The sequence below is a fragment of the Sciurus vulgaris genome (assembly GCF_902686455.1).
Source record: "Sciurus vulgaris genome assembly, chromosome: 5".
In the NCBI taxonomy this organism is placed as follows: Eukaryota; Metazoa; Chordata; class Mammalia; order Rodentia; family Sciuridae; genus Sciurus; species Sciurus vulgaris.
The window spans coordinates 89589770-89598465 of record NC_136465.1 but is presented as its reverse complement, the minus strand read 5'-3'; the positions used below and the strand labels follow the sequence as shown (position 1 = coordinate 89598465).

The 8696-nt window shown below is 34.3% G+C and overlaps 1 protein-coding gene across 16 annotated transcripts in view; it reads left to right on the top strand.

Moving 5' to 3' along the window:
• The first annotated feature begins 3642 nt into the window (after positions 1-3642).
• SLCO1A2 (solute carrier organic anion transporter family member 1A2) overlaps positions 3643-8696 on the top strand; it is a 144746-nt gene continuing 139692 nt past the window's right edge. For 15 of the 16 annotated variants that reach the window (XM_079141490.1, XM_079141487.1, XM_079141483.1 and 12 more), the window contains exon 1: positions 3643-3900. The gene's annotated coding sequence lies outside the window, so the exon portion shown is untranslated. The remainder of the gene's footprint in view (positions 3901-8696) is intronic. The other variant, XM_079141498.1, reaches the window with a different exon arrangement.

Sequence of the window (8696 nt, the reverse complement as noted above, 5' to 3'; positions counted from 1 at the left end):
AGAGGAAGCATTGTTTCTGATTAAAAAAATAGAGGTAACTGATAAAAACTAAGAAACAGGAGAAGAACTACTTGTTTATGACCAGTGGACAGTTGTCAGCATTTTAAAGATGATTTCATGATGGTTATTGAATCTATTCATCATACACTAAAAGTTGTTTCTGTGCATTTTGAGCAAGCCCATCACAGGGTAAAATACTTGTCAGAATAACTGAGGCACTAGAAAGAATAATCTGGTGACCTGACTACTGGGAACCCTTGGAGTTGCCACAGAGTTTTCTAGTCATTTCCCTCATGGAAAGCCTTCTGAAATACTTCTGTCAATCAATCCTTAAGGTATCTCCCAAGTATATTCTGAATGTGTTCAGATCTCTTCGTCACCAGTGCCACAATCCTTATCCAAGCCATTAACAATCTCTTTCCTGAACCTTTCCAGTAACTTTCTGGCATTGCACTTCCTTCTGTTAGCCTGCCTTTTCTCTACCTGGCATTATGTAAACACAAATTTGGTCATGTCATTTTCCTGCTTTGTACTGTCCATGGGCTTCACATTTCCAACAAAGTACAGTCTAATCTCCTCACTGGCTTAAGATTTATTTTGGATCTGTCTCTGCTTAGTGCTCCAACTTGTCCCTGTTCGCCCCACTGAATAGAGATCACCTTTCTGCACCTATATCAGTCTTCAAATATGTAATGCTATTTTTCACCTGCCCTGGGGATTTTGCACTTGCTGTTCCCCATGCTTGGGTGGCTTTGTCTCTATATACTTACACAATTGCTCCTTGTTACACTTTGAATTTCCATTTGAGCATTATCTCCTCAGAACCTGTCAAGACCATTCCCCACAACATTGACCCTTGCATGCTTTGAATCCCATCACTCTGTTTGATTTTCTTTAGGGTACTTGTACCTTCCTGAAGTTATTTTTGTTAAAATTAGATGACCCTGAGGGAAAGTGAAATGGAGAAAGGAGTGGGCAGCAGTGAGGATGTCAGTTATGGGACAGGAATACTTCTGGAAAGAGGCAATATGATTATATCTTCTTTTGAGAAAAGATGGGCTATATAATTATGTACCATATTTTTAAAGGAGTGTGGTTCTCCAAGACTTTGAATATTCTAAAATTTTATGAAAAGTACAATAAAAGGAAGGAAGAGAACATACAGTTCTCTGCAAAATTATTTTAATATTCCTATCTGTTTGCTAATTAAAAGTGAACTACAGAGAGGTAGCTCAGTTTAATGTTCTTAAGGTGAACTGATCACCTGCTCTTCTGCTTACCAGCTGTGTGATCTTAGGCTAAAGCCTCTCTGTATTCTCATTTGTTTAAGTGGGGTAATAATGGTAGTCAACTTTTTGTAAATTTGTTGGGAGGATAACAGTATGTAATATATACACTATGCTATTAAAATGGCCAGTAGCACATAAAAAGTACTTATGAATGTCTTCTGTTACACTTTAGTTCTAGGAATTTCCCCTGAAAATCTCCTGTTTTGAAGGTATGATCTCCAACACACCAAAGTCAGAGGTGGGGCTTTGAGAAAGTGATTAGGGCTCTGACTTCATTAGTAGATTAATCCATTTGATGGTTAATTTGAAAGGACTATTGAATGGTAACTATAGGCAATAGATGTGACTGAGAGAGTGGGTCACTGGGAGTATGATCTTGGATTATATCCTGACCCCTTCCTCCCCAGCTTCCCAGCTGCCATGAGCACAGTAGTTTTCTGTCTCCCCCTTTCACCACAGGTCTGAGTGATGGAATTGGACAACCATGGACTGAGACCTCTGAAACAGCAAAGATGAACTTTTCTTCCTCTAAGTTGTTCTCATCAGGTATTTTTGTCACAGCAATGAAAAGCTGACAAACACACATATCTATCATTATCACAGCATAGAAAACAACCCCTATCCCTTGGTTTCCTCTTAAGAGAAGTGAAAGGTTGGAATTTCTATTTCTACTCTGGATAAGGTGATAGGAGGGATGGAGGACTTTTGAAGCAGTTCCCAAGTTTTGTCCACAAAGCTTCACAATGGAGAGTCATTTTTGTATTTCTTCTTCTGGAAACAATGAAGGAGACCTCAGCAGCAGTTGCTGAGGAGTGGTGCAAATATGTCATGTCTACCACCCAGTTTTGCCAAGGCAGTGGGATAGGCTGCAGAAAGGAAAAAAAAAGTACCCAAAGATGGCATGTGATACATATGATTTATTGGGGAAAGCTTATAAGAATCAGTGAGTGCTTCAAGAAAAGCACAACAGGCTGAACAAATAGCACTTACATCCCTCATTGTTCTTTGCCAAGTAGCCCCTTCTTTCCCTCACAGTGTTTTATCCAGTGGCAGCTGGCTGGATGAGTGACATAACCTTTCCATACAGTGCCTTCAGATCCGCCTTATATGGTGGGCTGTAAAAGGAGTGATGTCATCAGATTAGCTTTCTTAGTTTTCTTGTGTGACCAGCATCCCAAGAAGCAACTTTCTTAATGTATGCAAGAAAGTAGCTTTCCATAGTTAACACTAATTTGCCTTAGCTCTCAGTGTGCAAAAGCGAAAGTCAGTGTCCTTCAAGATAATAACTATCTGGACATTGTCTCCTTAACTTGTCTACATTTTTAGGAATGAAAGGGGGGCATTCGGGAACATGATATTCTACTGTCCCCTTTTTATCTAGGGATGATATGAAGGAACATCTGAGAAATACTACACAGTTACTGTCAGAAAAGTGTTCTAACTGATTTGATTAAGTAGACCCACACACTTCACTACCACAGTATCTAAATGTATTCATTAAATAGATGTAGCAAAGTAGAAGAATTCCCTCTTATTATTTTTTCTTGTTGACTTATTTTCTTTCTTCAATCAGAACAGACAAAATTCATGAGAAGGAATCTGGACTGTTTTGGTTATTATAATATCTCTAGCACCTAGAAAAGTATTTGACAGAATAGGTACTCATCAGATGTTTGTTGAATGAATAATCTCAGCAACCCTTCCAGGTTGGTGTCATAAGTATCCCCTGGTATACATTTAAAAACTGAGACTAATTATCTTGTCCAAGATCACAAGTAGTCACTGCTGGAGCTGGGTTCAACCAGTGCTTTTAAATATCCCATACCACCTTATCATGCTTCCCTTTTAAGATTATGGATCTGTCATTTTCATGATAACCTAAATTCCTCCCAGATATGAATAGCTGATTGCTTGACACAACCCTTACTCTTTCACTCATCCAGTCCAGCTAGCAAATTGGTGAGGGAATGATCTATAAATATGGGTTGTTTTTCATATCATTCTGTTAAAAATGTCAGTGACATCCTATGGAAATGAATATTCCTGCTTACATCAATTCTGTGCTTCTATATTTATTCCTGTTTTGGTATTATTTCTCCTGGTTATTCAGGTACACTGAATTCTTTCTCAATATATACACATCTTATTTACTGAGTAATTTTTTAATTCAAGAGAGTTGTTGAAGTCTTCTTAATCACAAAAGAAAAAAAAATCAGTCACCAAAGTTATGTAGACTTTTGACAAGATATTGTATTGTAGTTGGAACAAAGTCCACATAAGAGTTAATTAAAAAAAAAAAAAAAAAAAAAAAAAAACAGTAAGGAGGAGCCTCTGGTTCCAAGTGACTGATCTTGGAACCTGTTTCCAAGATTATAACCTGCTTTATGCAACTCTCAGAGCCAAAGAAACTTTACCAAAGGATTAAAACTTATGTAAACAAAGATCCCTTTATTTACAACTCTGTTTCTGCTTCTCTGAAGACCAAGAAGTTCCAGCTTACATATTTGCAGTGGTTTGTTCGTACTGGTTACACACTATGTAATTTTTTTAAGAATTTACTAATCTTACAAAATAGAAGCAACAGTGAGCAGAGATACTGGTGTGTGTTAAGGTAAAAATTGTTCATTTACTTGGATTGTTGTGGGTTGCAATCTTATCACTTATGATTGGAAAAATATAAGGTAGATTTAATATTTAGCTAAAAATTGAAGATTCTTTGGGTTTTCTGATTACATTATCTATACTTTCCTGATAGCAATGGCAACTCTATTTAATTCAGAATCTACTTCATGCAAAAATAACAATAATATTGTTAGTACAAAAATATAGAGATAGATACTTTGAGTTTTAAATATGTAGTTACAATTTGTTTGGAGTATTAGAAATGAGCCTAAATGATTCTAGATAACATTGTTTTCTTCCTACTTTGTCATTAACCCGAAAGGACCCCCTTTGTTTATTTGTTACTTCCCCATTTATCCTTCAAATTCAGATCAAGTTCACTTTCTTTACATCTCTCTCTTCCTCCCTTGAAATCCTAGTGCATTAGTTATCTATACTTCGTGTGTATACACACTTCATTGTAGTTTTCATTCAAAATTCAAAAATGAGAACATATTTTTTAAAAAACCTAATATGAAACATAAAAAGAAAGAAGTCAATGTGGTGCATATTTTTTATATTTTTCTTTACTCCTGAAAAACACATAAAACAAATATATGTAATTATATACATATGTTCCTCTGAAATTTTATTTACAAGCATATGATCATCCTTATATCCATGACTTGTTGCTATAGTCACTTAATTCTGTTCTATGGAAATCTCTTTAGGTCAGTATGTATACCTAAATCATGCTTGGTCCATCTGTCTTTAAACACCCATTTCTGCAGAATAGATTTCTAAAGATAGAATCACAGAAGCACTATCTGCTGAAATTCATGAGTCCACTGCATTATTTTGAATCGCATTTGCTTGGCAACTAATAAGATTTAGCATATTTTATAAAAATATTTTCATTCATTTGCATGTTTCCCCTTTTACAAACCCTGCTTCATACATTTTAGCCATATTTACTTGTTTTTTTTTTAATTTTTCAATTTGTAAGTCCTTTTCACATTAGAGTTATAAACATTGCCTTCCATATATGTTGCAAACATTTTTCCATGACTTTTTAAAACTCTATTTATGTTTTTTTGGCTTTATGTGATGGATATTACTATATAGTAGACTCTAAACTTTATTCCACTATAGTTTCTATTTTCTGTTGCAGTCTTTTAAAAGAAAGTTTTCCTCATTCTACCGTTTTCCTAATTAAAAAAAAAAAATTAATTTTTTTAAATTAAAGTCTTTAACCCCTTGCCCTTTCTATTTTTTAATATGGGGCCAGGAAGAACTATCATTATTTTTTTTTTGCTAGACAGAGATCTAGTTATGATATTAAGATCATTTATTGAATAAGCTATTCTTTCCCACTGAACTATTATTATTTATCATATATTTTCATTTATAATGATGCCAGTTATGGACTTGGTTTTGTGTCAGCAACTTGTTTGTTTGTGCTCATAACATGCTGTTTGTTTTAATTAGATTAGTGTCACAGAAGTTTTCATATATCCTATGTAGGTAATGCCTAGCATCTTTTTCAGTTTTTTAGGCAATTTAATATGTATTACATATTTATTCTTTCATATAAAATTTAAAATTACATTATTTAATATTAAAGGAAACCCTACATTAATACCTATTATGATTAAAATTGTACTGTATATTTATTTAAGAAATAAAGCTATTAGTATATTTTTGATACACTAAACATGGAAACTTAAAATTTTTTTCAGAGTGTCCATTGATATAAAATTTTGCACTTTTTATATAATCACTGCACATTTTTTTCAGTTTTCCAAGGTGTTTTATAGTTTGATTATTGTGAATGGGATTTTATTTTAATTTCATTATGATGCTACCTTAGTTTTGTACATTTATTTTGCATCAGGTCACTGTGTTAAATCCTTGTCTGAACTAAAATATTATACAAACATTTTTGTGTTTTGCAAACATCATCTGCAATTAAAGAAATTTTGTTTTTTAATTTATAATGCATATTTATTTCATTTTCTTGTCCTAATTAGCTAAAAATACCAAATAATTATATTGGCAGGCAAATATTTATTAGCTCCTATTTTTAATATGACTGGATTACTTATTTCACAGGACATTTATGGTGCTTAGTAAATTCCCTGCTATTTTACTGCCGTTGTCTTCTTCCCAAGATAGGAGCAATTTCTAGTATATTAGTAGAGGAATTGTTATTTGATGTGAACCAATTTTCTCAGCCAGTAAATATCAGGGGCCTGAATGTACTATTCACTTTCAGGTATTAGAAATATCTAACTATCTGAAGAAAAAAATATTGTGTTATATATGTCTTTTGCTGGGATAATTTACAGTATTTTAAGCACTTTTTTCTCCTTTGTTCAGAATTGAGTTTGTAGAGGTGGCCAAGCCACCTTGTTCAGGTATAACTCGCTCTAGTTGTAGTTTGTCTCCCTGAAGGAAGGTAATAATTTGTGATTTTGCAGAGCCACTAAGACAAATTAATCAAAAAGGGAAGGAAGATTCCTGTAGACTCACTCAGACAGAACTGCTTCAAAAACTCCTAAAGATTGCTTCACTAGGCTTTGAAGCATTGTCCTGTATAGCAATTTCTGCTTCTCCCTTGAAATGGACTAGTAACTGATCTAGAGAGAGGGCTACTACCTTTAGAAACCCTAGATTCATCTTTTTCTATGATCACTGAGCAACTATTGAGTTATGACTGTGTTCTCTTTATTACTTCATAGATACGTGGTTCATTATCATTTCCTATTATTTTAAAGATGTAAGCACTAAGAAATACTGTTACCATGCAGATGTAGTAGAGGGAAGGAAATTTATTGTAGTAATGTCATTTGGGCATTGGAACTCTTAGTTGTATGTAAAAAATCAAATAGTAATCAAAATCAAACAAAGTCATATTTTCTTTTTTAAAATTTTGATTCATTGTACACAATTGGGATACAACTTTCATTTCTCTGGTTGTACACAAAGTAGAGTCACATTGTTTGTGTGTAATCATACATGTACATAGGGTAATGATGTTGTCTCATTCTATTATCTTTCCTTCCCCCCACCCCTCCCCACCCCTCATTTTCCTCTATACAATCCATCCTTCCTCCATTCTTCCTTCTCCCCTGCTGCTGTTATGTATCATCATCCACTTATCAAAGAAATCTTTCAGCCTGTGTTTTTTGGGATTGGCTTATTTCACCACTTAGCACGATATTCTCCAACTCCATCCATTCACCTGCAAAAAAAAAAAAAAAAAAAAAAAAAAAAAAAAAAAGAAAAAATCAACAGTGATCAAAAATTGAAGGTCATCAAAATTTTTACAGAATTTGTTAGTTACTAGAATCATTTACTTTGTTGATTTTTGATACATTCCAATCAATTTTATCTAGACTTATAAAAGAATCACACCATATCTGTTTCTCTTTTACTTATTGGCACCTTATTTTTGAGGTCACACTTAGATGACACTAATGATAAAACACAGCAATGAACTATTGCAGGACTTTTTCTATAAACTGAATAAAGATGTATTATCTTTGCCAAATTTTAATTTTTTAATCTGACTGGACTCTAAAAAGTTTAAAAGTTCTTGACAGGTAGATGGAGACAAAGCTTTTTGAGACTGTTATATGTAAATTCATTAGAAATTTCTTTGTGATTGAAAATGGTTGAGTTTCCAATTATGGATTTAATAGAATGTATAAGTCTATCATCCTCTGATCAGGAGTAACTTATTCTAAATAAAGGAAACTTGTTTTCTAAGATTGCCTTTTTGGATTTTTCTATTCTTCATCTGTGTGAAATTGGCCAACAGTGCATAGGAAATGTCTAGAAAATGTGGTCTCCTGAGATTCTTTCCTTAAGGAATAAATTTTTTTATAATATTAGGGGACAATGGAATGACCATAGTGACATTTCAGATAGGTGAAAGGTAAGCCCGCCTTTTATATTGGAAAAGGAAATTATGCAAGAGGTGGTTGGAGAGGACTAACATGATGTCTAAAGTATAGGTACATTTTCAGGTAGATTGGTTTTACAAGAGTTTGTGTGGGTAGTGAAGAATTGAAAATGATTTCTCTTATTCATGTCCATGTACTCATTGGAAAATTTTATGCATCCTAAATATTTCCTTACCTTGGTTTGGAGAACACTGTTCTAGACCATCTAGAAAAAGATGGGTAAAAACATGTTTATGAAAATGCTCATTGTTAGCATGTCTAACAGGTTGTATTGGTAGAGAAATTCTCTAGAGATAAAAGGGGAATATTTTTGGATAGAGTTGTGCTGTGAGTCCTCTCCCATCTCCATGAGGAAGGGGGGCATATCTCCTGACCTCAAGCCCAGTGAGCACAACTTTAAGAAGTTTGCTTTGTGTGCTTTCTATTTATCCTCTACAGATTGAGGCACACAGGGGACTGATGCTTAAGAAATGTAAAAACTAGCTGAATCCGTCTGCCCCTTGAACCAAGGAGGGCTATATTTTAAGAAAGAGCTGTATTCAGTGAGCTCTGGGTTAACCAGAGGTAGTTTGGGGTTGTCTTAGGTCTCAACTGAGTGTACCATATGGAGCAGTGATGAGGTCTTAGTAGAAAGAGTTTAAAGGTGTATGTTGCTTAGCTAAAATTGCAGGTAGAAATTGTGTAGGACCAGTTAGGAGATGCATTTACCCTAACAGAGATACTGCAGGTGACAGATGATGAATGAGAGGTGAGCTCTCTAAACAATCCATACAAGTAGCCGTGAGAGAGAGAAGGAGAGGGAGAGCGAGAATGAATTAAATAATCTGCCCTGGCTGAG